The following is an 18,188-nucleotide window of genomic DNA, read 5'->3' as shown; positions in this document are numbered from 1 at the left end:
ATCAAGTATTAGAGTGCAGTCCATGGGGGGCAGGGAGGGCTGGGCCGGGGTTGGGGGGAGATGAAGGGGGGTGGGGAGTGGGGTGGTCAAGCTGTTGAGGAGCCTTATTGCACAGGGATAGAAGCTCTTTGCCATCCTGGAGGTGCGTGCCTTTTTTGATCTGAACCTTTTCCCTGACGGGAGTAACAGGAACAGATGATGGGCAGGATGAGAAGGGTCTGTGAGGATGCGTTTAGAGCGCTGCAGGCAACGGGAGGAGGAGATGGACAAGATGTCGGGCAGCTCTACTCCAATGATCCTTCCCGCTGTTTTAATCAGCCTCTGGATGGCTGCCTGCTCCGCCTTTGTACAGCCGAGTCAGCTGTTCTGTCGGCCCGGTAGACGGTGCGGCCTGCTAGCTGGATAGCTGCGTCTGGTGTGGTGCTGTCTAACCACGTCTCGGTGAAGATCATGCAGCAGCAGCGAGTCAAAGTCCTCTGTGCTGTGAGTCGAAGTCTAATCTCGTCCAGTTTATTCCGTATTGAGCGAACATTGGCTAGGAAGATTGAAGGAAGCGGTGGTTTGGATGGGTTAGCCTTTAGCCGAGCTCGTACACCGGCCCGCTTTCCTCGCTTCTGCTTCCGCTCACAGCGTCTCCTCTGCCGGCCTGTTGAGGCAGAGCTTTCGCTGGCTAATCTGCGGATCTCGGGAGGGATGGATATCTCGCTTGACAGTCGATGTACATCACGATTTATGAGGAGCTCAGCACGGCTATACTGTTTTGCCAGTGGAGGGCACATTAGTGTTAAAAAACAAAAAACGATTAAAAAACAAAAACGTTTAGCCTGGAGAGCTGTGTATCCATCGCCATGGCAACCCAAGTAAACAATTACACTAAAACTAAAATAAAACTATAACTAAACTATTACTAACAAAAATCTATGGTCAGGAGACCCCCAAGATGATTGCGTGGCAACAACTTCACAATTAAACTTAAATTAAACTAAGACTACAACTAAACATTTACTAACAAAACCTAAAAGTCTGGAGAGCCCCAAGCCGCTGCGTGTGTACGCGCCGCCATGGAGACGGACTACCATAGACCTCCTAATCTAAAATGGTCTGAAAGGGTGTGCTTCTAATGACTGCTACTGTAAACCGGAGGATCATTTTTACACTCATACTTATAAAATGTGCTGTTCAGGAGCAGCTATTCATAACACCATTAACAGTAAGGGAAAAAAACAGAGTCTGGAGTACTGCATCTGGAACAGGCTAGTTTTGGAATAATTTAGGTCACATTGCGGAGGGAAAAAGGAGGAAATAGAGACAGGGTTTTCAGCTTGTTCCCTTGCCAGCCTCGCTGACCACAGTTCCAGACACATGCAAGTCTATAAAGTGCCACGGCATGCAGAACTGAGCTAGCCGCAGAAGACAGCATCATCATTATCCCCCATCATGAGCTGTCTGGTTTAGCTCTGTCAATTAAACTCCCCCACCAACGTTGCCTGCTAAACCAACTTCAAAAAGGAGAAAACACAAAGCCAAGAGGTAGAGAGATAGAACACAAAGCTAAGAGGGAGAGGGATAGAACACAAAGCTAAGAGGGAGAGGGATAGAACAAATAGCTAAGAGGGAGAGGGAAAGGGAGAGAGAGAGGGCAGGGACGCATGTCATCAACTAAAACAGTGGGAGAGAGAGCGTAAGGGGTGTGGGGGAGGGAAGGAATAGGGAATCCCAGGAGACAATCAAAGGGAGACCAGGCCTTACAGATAGTAGAGTGGCCTTCCTCTGGAACCCAAGAAGAGGATGACGGGCATTCCACAGATAAGAGTGGAGGATCGACCGGGTCCTCCGCTCTGAAGCAGCTTAGCCAGGGGTTTATAGCGTCTTACCGGCTGGATTAAGTCAACAAACTAGACCAAGCCTACGGCAGGCAGACACCGTTTAGCTGTGTACGGCAGACCGAAGGAGGCGCTTCATATCTAACTAATTCCATAAAGAAAATGTTTTGGAAGGATCTACTCAGCCTAGAGGCCGACCCACCCTAGCTAACCTCTTAGTATCTAATTAAGGAGGCCTATTCAAACAGTATACTGGTTGATTCAATCATTGCTATGTAATCAAATCACAGGAGGAAAATAAACGTAACCAGCAAAACTAAAAGTGTATTTTTGTTCCTTCACTTGTACTTGAATAGTATTTTCAGGATCACACATCTGTGTGCTTAATTTCTTAACCTCGGGGGAACTAATAAAACAGTGTTTTCGTGGCAGTGTTTCTGACTCAGAGAGAGAGCTTGACTCACTCAAGTTCTCAACTTGACTGAGTCAAGTTTGGTATAACGACCCAATAACAATGACATCATTTTGAAAACACTACTGTATTTGTAAGAAGAAAACTGAGCACAAAGGTTCTGCAGGTGTGCGTGTGCACACCTGGGCGACGACACACACACACACACACACACACACACACACACACACACACACACACACACACACACACACACACACACACACACACACACACACACACACACACACACACACACACACACACACACAAAATGGGTAATGACAATTTCTAATCCCAAATGTTGGGATAAAACAAAAGTACCCGGGCTTTTTATAGTAAATGCTTATGCAGTATAACTGAGTAGTTTAAACCGTGGGATACTATGACAGATGACGGCAGAAATGATATCTATGTAAACTAGAAACTACTCTTTTCCCCCTCAAGCATCCACCTCCTCACCACTACAAAATCAAACCACAGATTGATGCGACACCATAAGCTCCAGGAAAAGGAGATGGATATTAAATTAACATGCACACTCTCACACACACACACACACACACACACATGCTATCATAAAAGTAAACTGCCTGAACTCTTGCTCTTGTTTTGACACTGTGCAGCCACTTATTTAGGCTTCATGGCTGAAACGCAAGGAAGTGAGGTTTCCTGAGCTCTTTGGCACCGAGCGTAGACAAACAATCATCCTTAAAATTGGACGTCTCAAAATACAAACCCAAAACACACACCATTTGCTAGGCAACTGCCTGGGTTGCCGGAAGTGACTGGGTGCATGACACGTAGGCTACCAATGTTTAAAACAGCAGGCTTGCTCATTCCCTCTGTAAGTCTCACACACACCCACACACACACACACACACGCCCACTCATACGTACTCACCAAAGAGGTCATGTGGACAGGAAGTGTATTGTGATGTAGTGTGTGAGCACTGCCGTTTATCAGGGGTCGATGACATACATACTCCCAAACATTCCAGTTCAACCACACAACGGGATCCCCACTGGCATATAAGGGATCGTCTCTGACTCCAAACATCTCCCTCATCTCGCTCAGTTCAGTTGTATCACTAAATAAGTTAATGCTGAGAGAAGCCATGATGTGGCAAAGCTGAACTTATTATCCAAGTAATATACAAACACAAATCAATAACAAATACTGCTTCCCATTTTTATGGGAAACAAGGGCTGAACACCACACCTCAAATGATGACTCCTGAAGTCAGGGCTAGACGCATAACTGTGATTAATCTATCATATTACGTCAGATACGATTACTGGGTATGACTAACTTACCCTGCTGCAGACAGTTTACATCACAAATGGTTTTGTAAACCGTATTTTGACAAGGAATACCTGGTTAGACACCTTAAATGGCACCGGCTCATTCATCAATTATTACAACCAACACATTAGAAGTGAAAAAAAGTGATGAAAGAAAAATTACCAATACGCAGTACTAAAGTGTCATAACACACTCAAAGTTCATCCTCCATTAATGTCATCATTTACCTCTGTGGACTCCGAAAAGGTTTACCGAACGCTGTTTTTATTAATTATTAAAGAAGGCACAACAGAGCTGCAGCTACGGAAGTACATTAGAATACCCCCAGCTGTGGATTCACATCTCTGCCTGTACTCCTGGGACTCTGGGGAGGGGGAGGAAGAGGATTGTTAGGGTATCCATCACCAATACACCTCTCCCCTGCCTGCTGACCTAATGGAGATGAGACGCGCTGGCTCGCTGCCAAGGAAGCCTGCTCTATCCTCTGGGGACAATAAGATGCTGAGAGAACAGAAACAGAGTGAGTGGGTCCGGGGGGAGGGAGGGAGGGAGAGAGGCAGAGGCAGAGGCAGAGGCAGAGGCAGAGGGAGAGGGAGAGGGAGAGGGAGAGGGAGAGGGAGAGGGAGAGAGACTGAGGGGGTGGGGTTGGCAGCCGGAGGCTCTCCTGGGTTTCTTTATGTGGTGCAGATGCAGCCCAAGTGACTGTGAATGGACGGGAGCCCTCCCACCAGAGCCATGTGGCCCAACCAGAGCCTCTGCCCTTTTGTTTACGGGCGGCCGACACCTCAATCGGAGGATTTAACTCATCCAGCAGCCGTCAGCCGGGGAAATCAGACAGACAGAGGAAGGTGAGAGAGACGGCAAGAGAGAGAGAGAGAGAGAGAGAGAGAGACGGCGAGAGAGCGAGAGAGGGCGAGAGAGAGAGGGCGAGAGAGAGAGCGAGCGAGAGCGAGAGCGAGAGAGACAGAGAGAGAGAGAGAGAGAGAGAGAGAGAGAGAGAGAGAGAGACAGAGACAGAGACAGAGACAGAGAGACAGAGAGACAGAGAGACAGAGAGAGAGAGAAAGTGGCCTCTCAGAAACCTCTCCTCCTCCCCCTGTCATTGGGTTGGCTGGCTGGCTAGCCACAAACAATAAAGCCAGGCAAGGAGAGCATCTGCTGGCCCTTCTTAAAGAAGAGGATAAAGAAGACAGGATCCGCAGGGATCCCCTGTTTGACTTGTTGATAGCGCCCCATTCTCTCACAGGGAGACAGCCCAGGCCCTAAGTCTAGACCCTCTTTTCTGGCCTAGATACACTGATAAAAATATAACATAGAGGCCGGTATCAAAGTCCTTTGACACTGTTCCGATTTGTTACACAGAGACTCATTCATGACAAAGGATGAAGTGATTCAAGTTTTGTCTCTTGTTTGTTTCAACCCCCGATCCCACAATGCCGACTCTTCTGCCCCAAGAGATACCCCAAACAATCCCTAATGATGACGGTCGATAAGTAGGAGGTCCTCCGATAGTGTTACATTGATTGGTCACTTTCAAACTCATACAGTTGGTGATCAACTTATAGATTGACAACTGATGATGATAGCCAGCTGCTATTCATTTGACTTGCCTCCGAGGTAGGCATGACCCCCATTGTGTGTTTGTGCGCACACACACACACACACACACACACACACACACACACACACACACACACACACACACACACACACACACACACACACACACACACACACACACACACACACACACACACACACACACACGAGGACGAATACACGGAAGTGTGAGGTCCCTGTGCCTCGCGTTGCTACTATTCTGGAGGCGGCTGTTAGTAGGAATTCAACACCAATTCCAGCTGCAGCTCAATAAACTCCTTCTTTATGCGATCTCACAGCAGGACGGTAATCCATAAAGGCTGGATATGACCGTACCCCCCCCCCCCACACACACCTAAAATTGTAAACACAAGCGTCTACAACACAACAACCCCTCAAAGCTCTCCCCTTCAGCTCCTTATATCTCAGTAATGCCTCACCCGACAGTCTCTCCAACTTCAGCTATGAGAGGAAGGGGGATGCTGCTCTTGCACTGCCACCAGCACCAAAGCCCCCAATCAGCCAGTCTCCCCTCTCTGCCACCCCCAACCTAACACGTCGTCACACTTGGCCCTGGGTTGGTAACTGGGTCCAGATGCCCCGGGTCATGCTCAGCAACGGGCATGGAGTGGACCACAGGGGAGGGCAACTGGTTGGAAGCTCTCTAGGGAGAGCGGTGTCAGAATACAACAATACAGTCACAACCCCGGTCCATACTAGTCTCTCCTAACACCCATGGGACACAGACTGGGAGGAGATCAGGCGTCTGAATGGGTTTCAACTCGACTGAACTTTAGAAATGTACGGCTGTTTTGTATTTCATTTGCTGTGAGAAACCACTGCGGGTCTCTGCTACGGATCAGACTCCAGATGAACGAGAGAGCAGCGAAGTGATTCCGATCTGTATTCTGGAGGCTTAGTGGGAGACTGGTTCTGATTTCACCCTGAGGTTACTCCGAGCGCATTTATGTGGGCCACAGTGGTCTGGGGAGTAATGCATGTATTCAATCAGTGACGAGCTGAAACCTTAGACCCACAAGTGCCAGCGTCCACATGAATCACGCTCGAACATGGGATGTTGGGGGGGGGGGGGGGATAGCATTATGTTAGCCTTAATGGTATCCAGAAGGCTCAACCGCTCCTGATTGGCTGGCCTGGGATTCCGTGCCTGACAGGGGATTCCAGAGTTTTCGCAGAACTTTTGCCGCAGTTTAGGCTAACTAGATGGGAGGGAATCGGTCCCTTATCCCTCCCGTTAGGCTTATACACTAGATTTGTTTAGGCCATGGGAGGGTGGGACTAGTCGAGCCCTCAACGAAGGACACAGAAGAACATATGCAAACATTTTCTCCGGCCCAATATTAGTGACCTAGTGTCCCTGGCCCCCCTTTGGTACCGCTGGTCATCTCAACTGTTTCCACACCGTGGTGAAACCTAGTTTATGTGAGTCGAGTGTGGCCGGATTACAGCTGCTCTCCTAGACATGTGGCCTTCTTGCTTGTCCCAAGCAAAGGAAGCACTTCCTTCCAATGAGCGTGGGTGGAAGCGCACACACACACACACACACACACACACACACACACACACACACACACACACACACACACACACACACACACACACACACACACACACACACACACACACACACACACACACACACACACACACAATGTGGGGTGGCTGCAGGAAGAAATCAGGAAGAGAACAGGAAGTGAAGGAACGAACGCAGACAGTAGAGATATTGTACACACTCACTCATGTGGGCCACTGTGGTCCAAAAAAACACTTGCAAAAACACATGACTCCATTGTGGCACAAGAATAGACTACTACTTATACACTCATCATAGACCACTACATCATAGACACCAAGTCCATTCTGAGTATGACTAAGTCTCCTAAATCGTCCTCTCACACACACACACACACACACACACACACACACACACACACACACACACACACACACACACACACACACACACTGCTCGCAATCTTGTATATAAGAAAGTGTGCAACCGTAGTGAGAATAAACCAACACAAACTCAAACACATGCACACAAGAAAACGACAGTACCAGACAAAGGTTGAGTGTTCTAGGCCCACCCGCTCACCTAGCCAAATCCCTCTTTGGCCAGCCTGCATCCCAAGCCACAATATCTTACCTAGAACAGACCTGGAGATACAACCCAAAGAATTGGCTCGGGGTAATCATACCAAAGTATTTCCAATTGTAAGCAGTTTACTGTTAGACCAAGTGCAAATGAATCAATGACCAATTGGTAAACAAACGTCCTACACATGATGACGTTAGATGCTAGAAGTAATATCAGCAATCACAAGCACTGCAAGTGCTCACAGTTTTAAAGCATTGCATAAACTAATCCTTTGTGAGCTGTTGTTTTGCAAATAAATGATCTAAGTACAGGATTACAATTCATCAGAGTGGGCCTTCAAGGAAGATAAGCACAGTATGTGAATAAAGGAGTCTTGCCATGAGAAGCTTATCATGGACTACATGTAATATAATCTACTCTAAATACTATTCTAGGAGTGTCTCCTGGAGATGTATAGGTTGCCTGACAAATTCACACATTCACGCTGGTTTGCAGTAGTAAGCATCCATGGCAGGACACCACGGCAACCAACCTCACACATTTCAGCTGGCCACTTGACTGTTCTTTTGTTGTACATCCAGCTAAAAAAACCCAAAATACAAAACATGTGGGTGTGTTGAGCCTGAAGAAAAAAAAAAATCAAAATCAAACGCACAATCCAGTGTAGTCCCCAGCCATTGAGTATCGTCTATTAGGAAAATCCACCGTTACGACAGCACCTCCTCCATCTCCCATCCCTGTGGCTCACTCAACATCCCCCAGTATCAGCTCCTCCCCTCCCAATGTTGCCTCCTCCTCCGTGGCAGATGTAAAGCTACTTGCATATGGATTCATTCAGCAGTGAGCCCGGTCAGACCGGGAGGTAAAAATAGAGCAAAGAAAAGGAGGAAAAAAAGGCAGGGGGGCGGACCGTAGTGAACACACAGCCAAGGTCTACTGTTCCTGCTTCTTCGTATCCCCCAGCTCTCCCTTCTGTGTCAATAGCAGCCCCACCCCCTTTACCACACAGTGTGTGTGTGTGTGTGTGTGTGTGTGTGTGTGTGTGTGTGTGTGTGTGTGTGTGTGTGTGTGTGTGTGTGTGTGTGTGTGTGTGTGTGTGTGTGTGTGTGTGTGTCACACACACACACACTTTGCTTTCCCGCTGCATCTCTCTTCTCTGTAATGCTCAAAGCATTGCCTTTTCACTGTTTCATTCTCCAAGTCTTTCTGTGTCCCTGTCTCGTCGTCACAGACCTTCAGGCATCTGTTGGTTTGGTCTGGCTACACTGCAGCCTGCAGACTATGACACAAACAGGGTCTGGTCCAATAGCCCAGCCCTGTAAAGGGCATATGGACATGGAAAACTAAATCGGGAATCTCTCTGCCAAAAGAAAACCTGGAATACGTTTGGTAATGAAATCCCTCTTATTAGGCTCCAAAATCAACATTTCTTTGTGGTTGCATAACAAATGGTCTTCTGGTCCTTTCCTTTCTTTAATTAATTAATTAATTAAAACACAAAGCAACGATAAAACAAACAACGCACGCCTTGTTCTCGGTTAAACACTGTTGTATGGAACGCTAACTCACAGGTTATTCAAGGTTCTGTTGTGGCTTACAGCGGGGGCTGCGAGAGCTACCCTGGCACGTTCAATGGGAACACTTTGTCACCCTTGCCGCTTTGCCTGGCTGAAATTTAGCCTATTTTCCACCCTCTGACCGGCCGGCCATCCATCCATCCATCCATCCATCCATCCATCCGTCGCTGGCTGCAGAAGGTGGCCCGTGCTGGGCCATTAGCAGCTAGGGAGAGGGTGAGGAGGTTGGCTCCAGCATCGTGTGAATCTGTCTGCGCCCATCTACTGTAGCAACAAACCAGTCCACCCCCGTTCCTGTGCCTCAGCATTGTTACATCTGCTCATGTTGGAAAGTTGGCTGGGTGGACAAGACGATCACTTTCACAAGATTTGCACTCTGGGCAACCCCAAATATATTTTTGGACTGAAATAAAAAAAAAGACAAATTTTCCTAAAATAAATATGAAGAATGCCAACAATTGAGAACTAAATAAATAACAACTGACATCCAGCTCATTTCCTTCAACAACTTATTACATCGTGGATTATAATACGTTGTATTTTTTTGCTAATTACGCATTGTGTGTGTTGCTAACTTTAGGTAAACTATTGCCATGAAATTCTAAGCACAAGGATCTTAGCATAAGGCTGTACTCGATTATTTGCGCTGCTCTGAATTAATACAATCTATTCTAGCCCGTCAGGGGAGGTCCCGTCTCCATGCCCATAATCTAGACCCAGGAGACAGGATCACTGACCACAGAGAAGATGGAGGGGGGAGCATTAAAGCACTCATGGCAATTAACTAGGCATCCTGTGTCCCTGAGAGCGCACGCGCACACACACGCACACGCACACACACACACCTTATCTGAAACATCGCAAATAGGCACAAGGGCAGAGCCGTTTCGCTGAAGGCAACATCAATAATGTTGAAAGTGAGACCCCCAGTCTCACTAGGTCGGCTTTTGAAAAAACTATAGATTCCTCATTCTTTGATGCTGAAATTAGCATGTACTGTTATTCTCAGACAACACCATGGCTTGCAGTATACAGTATAGGTAGCTTTTTGGTAAAAATGGACATGCTCCTGTAACAGTTTCATAGAGGCCATATTTACAGATGTGAGAGCCCAGCAAAGTATGGGAAAGCTACCAGTTGTTTCAGTTATTGGAACTAGTCACAAGCTGTAAGACTTGTAGGATATTAGTAGCCGTTCAGATCTTAACAGATTTTCCATAAAATATAGGACTTTTGGTGTGGTTTATTCCAAACCCCAATCTCTGTTTGAATACAACGTATTCACATTAAAAATTGAAGGTGGTTTATTCAGTCTTCCATAACTTTGCACATGTTGGAAAATGTATAAATCACGTACAAGGGGGGTTAACATATTTTGCAGTACGGTACAATCCCATATCAACCATAAACATTGTTCTGAAGTGATGGGCTGATGACGAGCGAGTGTATGAACGCTGGCCACGTCTAAACAGTGTGACGGCTATCTCCCCACATATATACCCTATAATTACAGCACGTCTTATTTATAAAAGCCCATAAAGCCAGCAAGCCCACATTGAAGAATCCGAGCAGCCGAAGGCGTTGGAGTTAAAAGAAATATAAAACATATTCCCAACCGTCATGTCCGTTTCAAAATGTCTTTCTATTAAAAGACGGCCATTTTTGTGATGAGTGCATTTTCGCCTATAGTGTTTCAAAAATTCCCAGATGCACTTGTCGCATACTCCCTAGATATCCAACATACTTTATCACTAGCTCATTCGCTTTTTTTAGCCTGCTCCCCTTCCAGCTGCCCCAGTTCCAGTCTCTGTGGGGTGGGCTTGCCGCAAATCTGTGTCACATATAGGATACATTCACCGTCTATGTGCAAGGCTGAATGCTAAGCCGGTTTGAATTACACACCGGAAATCATGTTGCTAACGCCTGTGTCTGAACCCTCCCAGAGGACAGTACAGAAGGTAGGCTAACACCGATGTCAACCAATCTCTGATGTCGTTAACAGCCATTTCAGTGACAGTGAAACAAAGAGGCGTGTGCTTCCATAGCAGATTAGGAGAGGGAGAGAGACACAGGACTCTACATGCCCTTGACATTCTTGCCAAGCCCGACCAAATGTGGAGGCAGTTGCCATTTCATATGTAGTAAACCTCAATCAACAGTTCATAGAAACGAGTTAAGGGATTGTGACGTTGTCCCGAATCACGCAACAAAAAGGAGAATCCCAGTGCAGCCAGAATTTGGTTGTGACTTATCCAATGGTTATAAGAGCCCCTTCTTTCAATTTTCATGATGTCTGTTAACCATTTTCTGCAGAGACTGGATTCCAATTTCCAATCCTGCGTTGTGGTTTCTTCCTTTTCCAGGATTTTCTTTGCCTCTTTAAAAGTTAAGAGCGTCGTCACACGATCCTTAGACTGTAACTGTAACACAACACTAAACAAATAAAATCCCTTATCAAATAAACCTATGATAAACCTAAACCCTTTTGCAAGCTGGTTCTGTGTGGATAAAATTCCCACTTCATGCGTTTCAATAGGTTAGATAACTGAAGGCCTATCGGCTGAGGACAGAGTTACCCTTTAGGAATGCAAGTGGCAGGTGTGGCATCAATCCACAGGTAGATGTTTAGAACATAGTTTAACATTATACATATTTGTGGCCAGACGATAAACAGAAACATAAATTTTACAATTGAATACAATGACATAAAATCAAATCAGTTTGTGTAATCCACACTTAGACCTAATTTCATCTAGGGCTAGCCATGAGTCATAAAACAGCTGTCATGGGAAGCTGCGCTGGTTATTTAAACAACACATTTGTTCCTGTAGCTGTGTGAGATAACATACCAGCTTGTCAGAAGTGGTTGATAAGACACATTGCAGCCGTGACAGTTCTGCAGCCATATGCAATGCAAAAACGGGCATGACACCTCTTGAGTCATGGTCTTCAAATATAGGTCTCCCATGTGGTGTGTCTTGTTGCTTTATATGATCACAATGCACAAACACGCACTATAGAAAAAAATAGCTAATAAAAAAGGGTTTCCTATTATTGTAGCAAAGAGATGTTTCGATTAAACTGGTTGCTTTATAACAAAACAAAACAACCTATTGGTTAACATTTACAAAATAATGGAACAGGCTGAATCGGAGCAGAAGTGAAAAATCTTCTGAGGTCTCTGGGAGATGATGGAACAGCTTTCATTGGCCTTTGATAAAGTTTTCCTCCGTAGACTTGAACAGTTGCATTAGCCAGCCTGTGAGTGAGGGCCAATTATTACCAAAGGCTCCAATAAAAAGATTAAAAAATACACCCCATCAGTACCCTCCTCCAAGCTCCCCTCTCCTCCTTCAACCTCCTTCAACCTCCTCTCGCCTAATCACACAAATTACTACCCTCCCCAATTTCTCAGCCTCTGACAGCCCAGTTTGTCCGCTTCCTACGGAGCTGATGAGCAGGAACCATCAGCCCAGGCCCATATGCCGGCCCCTTTCCTTTACAAGACCACAGGCTCAAAGGATGTCTTTCTGAGGGTCTGTAAAGTGTAATGCCCTGCATGGATGCACTCTGTTTGTGATCTAGAAACAGCTGCACTGCCACACAAAACAAGACAATAAAACTCCCATTTTCTATAGCAAACTTGGTCAATATAGACCTTTTTTTAATGTTCTGCCCATGTTTTTCACAATAGCATTTACTGTTTTTTGGGTGAATGGACGATGTTAAGACTATCTAGGCTTTATCTTTAAGACAAGATCATTACACTAATTATTTTCAAAGACACAGAATTGGCTAATATGCCAAAGAGCCAACAATGAATAATCTCTATGTGCATCCATGGAAACGTACCATATCATTAAGCAATGATGTCAAAGTCCCACTGTACACACGAGCATGAACACATCCGTAAAACCCTAGTGACTGAGGACGTGAAGTGGACACACGCCTAATTATACAGTTCCTTTCAGCTATTTCCCTATGTGATTACTTTTTCCCCAACCACCAAGATATTAGTCATGTAGCTGGCAGTTCCATTCTTCGAGGAGGGGGTTTGAAAGGGTTGCTTAAGGCTGTACGACAGGTGGACAAGATCAAGTAGTATGGTTTTGCTATAGATGAAGTGGATAGCCAAAAGGTCTACCACATGCCACAGATGTTTCCAAAAGATTTCTTTATAGTTTTCTTAACCAAAAGGTATACCCTGGAAATGCTCAAAGGTCCCATAGTAGAGGTTACTTTGATGTTTTCCTTTCGTTTAAGCTTTGATTCGATTTATAGCAGGATAGTACATCTTCTTAAGTCGTGCTTCACAACAAACCAGTCTGTGAGGACTGGTTTGTTCGTATATAGCCTATACGATGGGACATCCACTGTTCATGTAACAGCAGAACGAGGCTGAACCATGGTGCAAGGCTGTCTCGCCCACTGACATTTGGTATATTACAACAGTCAGTGGACACCTCGGAACATGGCTATAGATGTTTCCGTTCACTTTGAAACGGAGACTACAGTACAAGCAAAACATATGGGATGCATTTGGGAAATGATTGATGCTGTTCCGATATATACTTTCACAACGCAAGTCTGTACAAGTATAAATAAAGGCTCGAGTGGCATAATGTTGAATTTGCTGCCAATGTTTCGAAACAGAGCTGGTTTAAAACTAGGTTCGACTTGATCTCTACAGCAAAAAAAAAAAAAAAGATATCCTCATTCAACTTTAATCTACCAGTGGCCTTAACGTTAAAGTATATTTTTTAAAAGCACAGCCTGGGTGATATGAACAGCCTACTTCATAGTAACGTTAACATTACTCTTCTGATTTTACTAATACAAAAACAGCCAACACGACCTACCTTGCTCGCCTGTCTGCTTCATGTCTGGCGATAGTCCTTTATTGCAATCCCGCGATTCAAACAATAAAAGCAGGTTGCAGCTTTGCAGTAGTCTTCTTTTTGTTATTTTCCACTTAAATGGGAACCAGGCAGCCCCAGCAGTCCTAGCGAAAAGGCTAACAGCGGCGGTGCCTCCCAGACAAAGCTCAACCTTTCTCTATCGGTCCGAGAGCAGGGTAGCCGGATAATACAATTAACGCTACCTATTGCCCATTTTCAGGAACCTCACAAAAAGAGAAGGGACGTATTCCGCCAATTTATGAGTACAGACTCCCTAAGCCGAATTGATCCCTTTGAAACAGCTAAGTTGTTAGCCCCGTCGCTACTTCCTTTCTTTTGCCCAAATAATAGCAACAGCCTGCGCGCGGATGAAAAAGTTGAGAAATAGCTTCAAGCCAAGGCTTCGAGCGCGCCCTGTTGCACCGGTGCGTCTGTGAACGGGCAGCGCCCCCTACAGGCAGAGATAAGGCAACGCATGGCTGCTATAATGTCTCGCTGCGGCTTGTAGGACATGGACATCCAACGTCCAAGTGCTGTCACGTGGTTCCACTTGCTACCCCGACTGACGTCACTGGCTAATTTGTGAAATGAGTTTTTGATGGGTAGGTATCATAAACATCCGGGGCTTAGCCCAGACGGAAATTGAAAATGCCAATGCTTTATTTTACATGAAATGTTATTCATAATGCTTCACCTAAATAAACAAAATGCGCAGTTTATTATAGCTTAAAATAGCTACCTGACTGCTGTGCTGCTTATCCCCTAATGTATAAAGTTCCATTCAAGTTATTTCAGAGTAAAATTAACACAAGTGAGACAGACTTTACACACACACATCTGACTGGGGATAGGATAGGTTAATTCACTTAAGGTGGTAAAAAGGTTATGTTTTTAAACTGTTTATTCTCTTGCCAGAAGGACTATCTAGACTAGTACTTATAAATAATTATAAATATTTCTACTTTAACCCAAAAATTACATTCGGGGCTAATTAAACACAGGGTCTGTGATTACGATGTCTGGGTTCAGGTTCTGCGTTCAGGGCCTAATCGACCAGGTAAACACGCGTCCTGCCGTCCAAGTTCCAGGTGGTTAATATTTAGCTCAGACGTCGTTCACTCAATACATTCATGATCCAAAATCTGATCGCAGCTGACTTCAGATCTGGTGAACTGGGCTTTTATTTCTTTCACTTCATATGTTTCGACCAATCCTGTTGCTGGAAGCAGAGTTATTTGCAGACAAACTAGACCAGCCCATGAACATTTTAAAATGTAAATACACAGACATTCCTGTATAATTAGGTGTATGACCGCTCCCTCTGCTGGACAACAGTCTCACACCAAACTACAATTTCCGTTTGAAACAACGTAGCTATAGTACATAGATGTGAGACGGGTTGGTGGATTGAACGTGTTGTAGTAGCAGAGAATGGCCTGCGAGGCAGTATGTACATTGTTAAATACATGAATAGGCTTGAATTAAGTAGTAATATGGAGGTTTCATATTTTTACAAAATGGATTATGTGAACATTGCTGAATAACAATGTATATATATATAAATGTATTGCAGGAGTTTAGCTTGACATTAACCAAGTTAAAAGGACAATTAAATGAACCGCACCAAACATGTCGAAGTCAATGTGGGATTTTAATGTATAAACAAAAACACTTGACAGAAGTTTAATACAATTTTGTAAAGGAAAGCAGAGGAAAACATTTTCCCAAATGAATCTTTTCAAAATGTCACCACCATTCCGAAAGCAAGTGAAGAGGTTTGTGTAAAAGCAGTCCTCCCTGACCAGCTCTGTCCCTGACTCTAAACCCTGACTCTCAACCCTAACGCTAAACCCTCTGAGGGCAGGAAGACGCACCTTTAGTGTAAAGGTTTGAACCACAGAGAAGGAAGAAAAGAGGAAGCAGTAGAGAGTAGTGAAGTAGTGAGGTTAGTGACGTGAAGGAAAGGCGTGTGGAAGCACACGGTTACACGTGGGGTCAAGAAGATCACTCCCACTGGAAGTCATTGATCCATCAGCCTCAGACTGCTGAGCTCAGCAGGTCTTCTGGAGGACGAGGCTCAGATGAACTGAGGAGACGGGACCAGCAGGATGTCAGGATCAGGGCGGGTTTAGCTCAGGTGTGTCTACCCCCGACCAAACAGGATCAGGTGAGGTTCAGCTCAGGTGTGTCTGCCCGGACCAAACAAGGACATTGATTAGGTTCAATATTCAAAAGATGCAACATTATCTGAACCAAAGATAAGTAATTCAGGAGCAGGCAGGCTTTAGGGCGCCTTGCTCAAGGACGCATCACTGTATTCTGAGGACTTGAACCCGGCACCATTGGTTTGAGAGTTGAACCCCCAACCCCCTACCTAGTCCACTATGTCCAGATAATGCAAATGATGATAATGCTTATGAGGAATCCTTGATGGTAGAGTCCTGGTGGTCCTCAGGATTTGCCTTCCAGATGTACGGCTTCTCCATCAGTCCTCCAGATTCCTGGTCTGGTTGCAAACGTAATTTGTCTCTAATGTAAGGTAACAAACACAGGTGTAGTTGGGCTCTAATGGCGCGTAACAAAGTAGCAGCTGTAGTTTGTCTGGTAAACCACCACAATAGTATGCCGTAACTTGTTCTGGACAAAATAATCCTGCGTTACAACAAGTCCACTCTGATTATTTTAGGCAAACTTACAAGGATCCTGGTTGGTGGAGTGTTGTCGTCCTCCAGAGTCTTGGCTCCTCCGTCAGCTCTCCTCCATCAGAGTCCTGGTCTGGAACAAACAGCGCGTGAGTCTGGCCCTAAAGTCTGGTAACAAACATGTAGTTTGTCTTATTTTTAAGCCCTTTATTTCCAGTTTGTTTGGTTAATGCCAACTTACAATCCTTGTTGGTAGAGTGATGGTCATCCTCCAGATTCACGGCTCCCCTACCAGCTCGCCTCCGCTCCAGAAACACGTTCTAGTAAGAAAACACAGCGGTAGTTGGTTAACGCATGTCAAAGTAACAGCTGTATTTTGCCCTTTAAGTCAACCATGTAAGTAAATACAAACTTATGAGGAATCCTTGTTGGTCGATTCCTAGTCGTCCTCCAGCGTCTCAGCTCCTCCAGCAGCTCTCCTCAGACAGAGTCCTGGTCTGGAACAAAATGCAGAAGTCTTGCTTCAACATGTGGTAAAACAGATGCAGTCGTCTGGTATATAGCAGTATTCTACGAGAAGTGGCAGTGAGTGTGATGATCACTTCAGAGTCAAGCTCCATCTACCCCACGACGGACGTCATTCACCAGGCAGGCCCTCCACCGGCTCCTCCACCAGCCCTGGGCCTTCAGCACGGCTCCTCCATCAGCACGGCTCCTCCATCACCTCCTTCAGCACGACTCCTCCATTAGCTCCTTCACTTACTCACAGCTTGGCACAGATTTAAAGTCATAAGATGATCAAAACCAGACCTAAACTACCGTGGATTTTAGTGTTTCAGATGAGCTTGGTGATGGTTACCCTCTGGTCCGGTGCTGCAGGCCCCTGGTCTCCAGCCTCAGTCTCCGGTCCACCCTGGCACCACAAGCCTCCGGTCCCCAGCCTCGCCTTTCAGCTACAGCAGCAGGTTTATATCAGCATTAGCCCAACAATAAACTTATTTGACTCATCCGAAACCAAGTTACACAATTAATTGAACTATTTTATAACTCAAGGCCAGAAAGGACTTGAGACCAGACATTAGAATCCCGTTTTTGGGAATGAAGACAGAGTAGTCCACAAGTTTAAAGAAGTGGTTCAGGCCATGCATTGAAACTGACCTGAGAAGACTCTACTCACACAGAGCACTGACCTGTTCTGGAGGACTTCTGACAGGAAGTGGAGGTCTGACTCTGGGTGAGGAGGTGGAGGTCTGGCTCTGGGTGAGGAGGTGGAGGTCTGTCTCTGGGTGAGGAGGCAGACACCTTGGGACAAACTACATGTTACCTTTTTAACCTTGTACAGTTGTAGAGTATCTTCTACTGTAACATGTGGGAATGACGGCCATTATTTTAGCTTTTATATTATCCAGTTGTTAACTCTGCACCAAAGTCAATGGTTAACGTCATTCCATTGGGTAGGGTTTAACTTCTGTGGCAATTAATGACGGCAGATATTTAGAACGTACAAAAGCTGAAGTAACAAAGAACACTAAGCAGTATCGATATTAAATCAAATATACTCAGCCATATTCAGGTGCTGGGTTCCGTTGAAGAAATTTCAAATTATCTTCCACCTTGAAATGATTTTAAGCCTTCCCTGATGGGCCCGCAAGTAGAACGCTGTTTTGTACGCAGTGAGAGTCCCGCAACGTCATTGTGGTTAAAAGTACGGCGCAACCATCGGAAATTATCAACATATTGTACGACGTACGTGCTAGTACGTATTTAATATCA

The 18,188-nt window shown here is 45.4% G+C and overlaps 1 protein-coding gene and 1 long non-coding RNA gene across 10 annotated transcripts in view; both read right to left on the bottom strand.

Moving 5' to 3' along the window:
* The window catches only part of LOC115556263 (myosin IXB), a 58,965-nt gene extending 44,825 nt beyond the window's left edge, over window positions 1–14,140 (bottom strand). For 6 of the 9 annotated variants that reach the window (XM_030373422.1, XM_030373424.1, XM_030373426.1 and 3 more), the window contains exon 1: window positions 13,735–14,140. The gene's annotated coding sequence lies outside the window, so the exon portion shown is untranslated. Of the gene's footprint in view, window positions 1–7,830; window positions 8,345–13,734 lie in introns of those variants that run through there. The other 3 variants (XM_030373428.1, XM_030373429.1, XM_030373423.1) reach the window with 2 other exon arrangements.
* Window positions 14,141–16,853: 2,713 nt separating this feature from the next.
* On the bottom strand, window positions 16,854–17,334 carry LOC115555006 (uncharacterized). The gene is made up of 3 exons (XR_003978804.1): window positions 17,275–17,334; window positions 17,040–17,184; window positions 16,854–16,912 (listed from the first exon to the last, which is right to left on the bottom strand). It is a non-coding gene; the product is annotated as an uncharacterized LOC115555006 (long non-coding RNA).
* Between the last annotated feature and the right edge of the window lie 854 nt (window positions 17,335–18,188).

Source organism: Gadus morhua, chromosome 12 (genome assembly GCF_902167405.1).
Source record: "Gadus morhua chromosome 12, gadMor3.0, whole genome shotgun sequence".
NCBI lineage: Eukaryota > Metazoa > Chordata > Actinopteri > Gadiformes > Gadidae > Gadus > Gadus morhua.
This window is presented reverse-complemented; position numbering and strand designations above follow the sequence as displayed.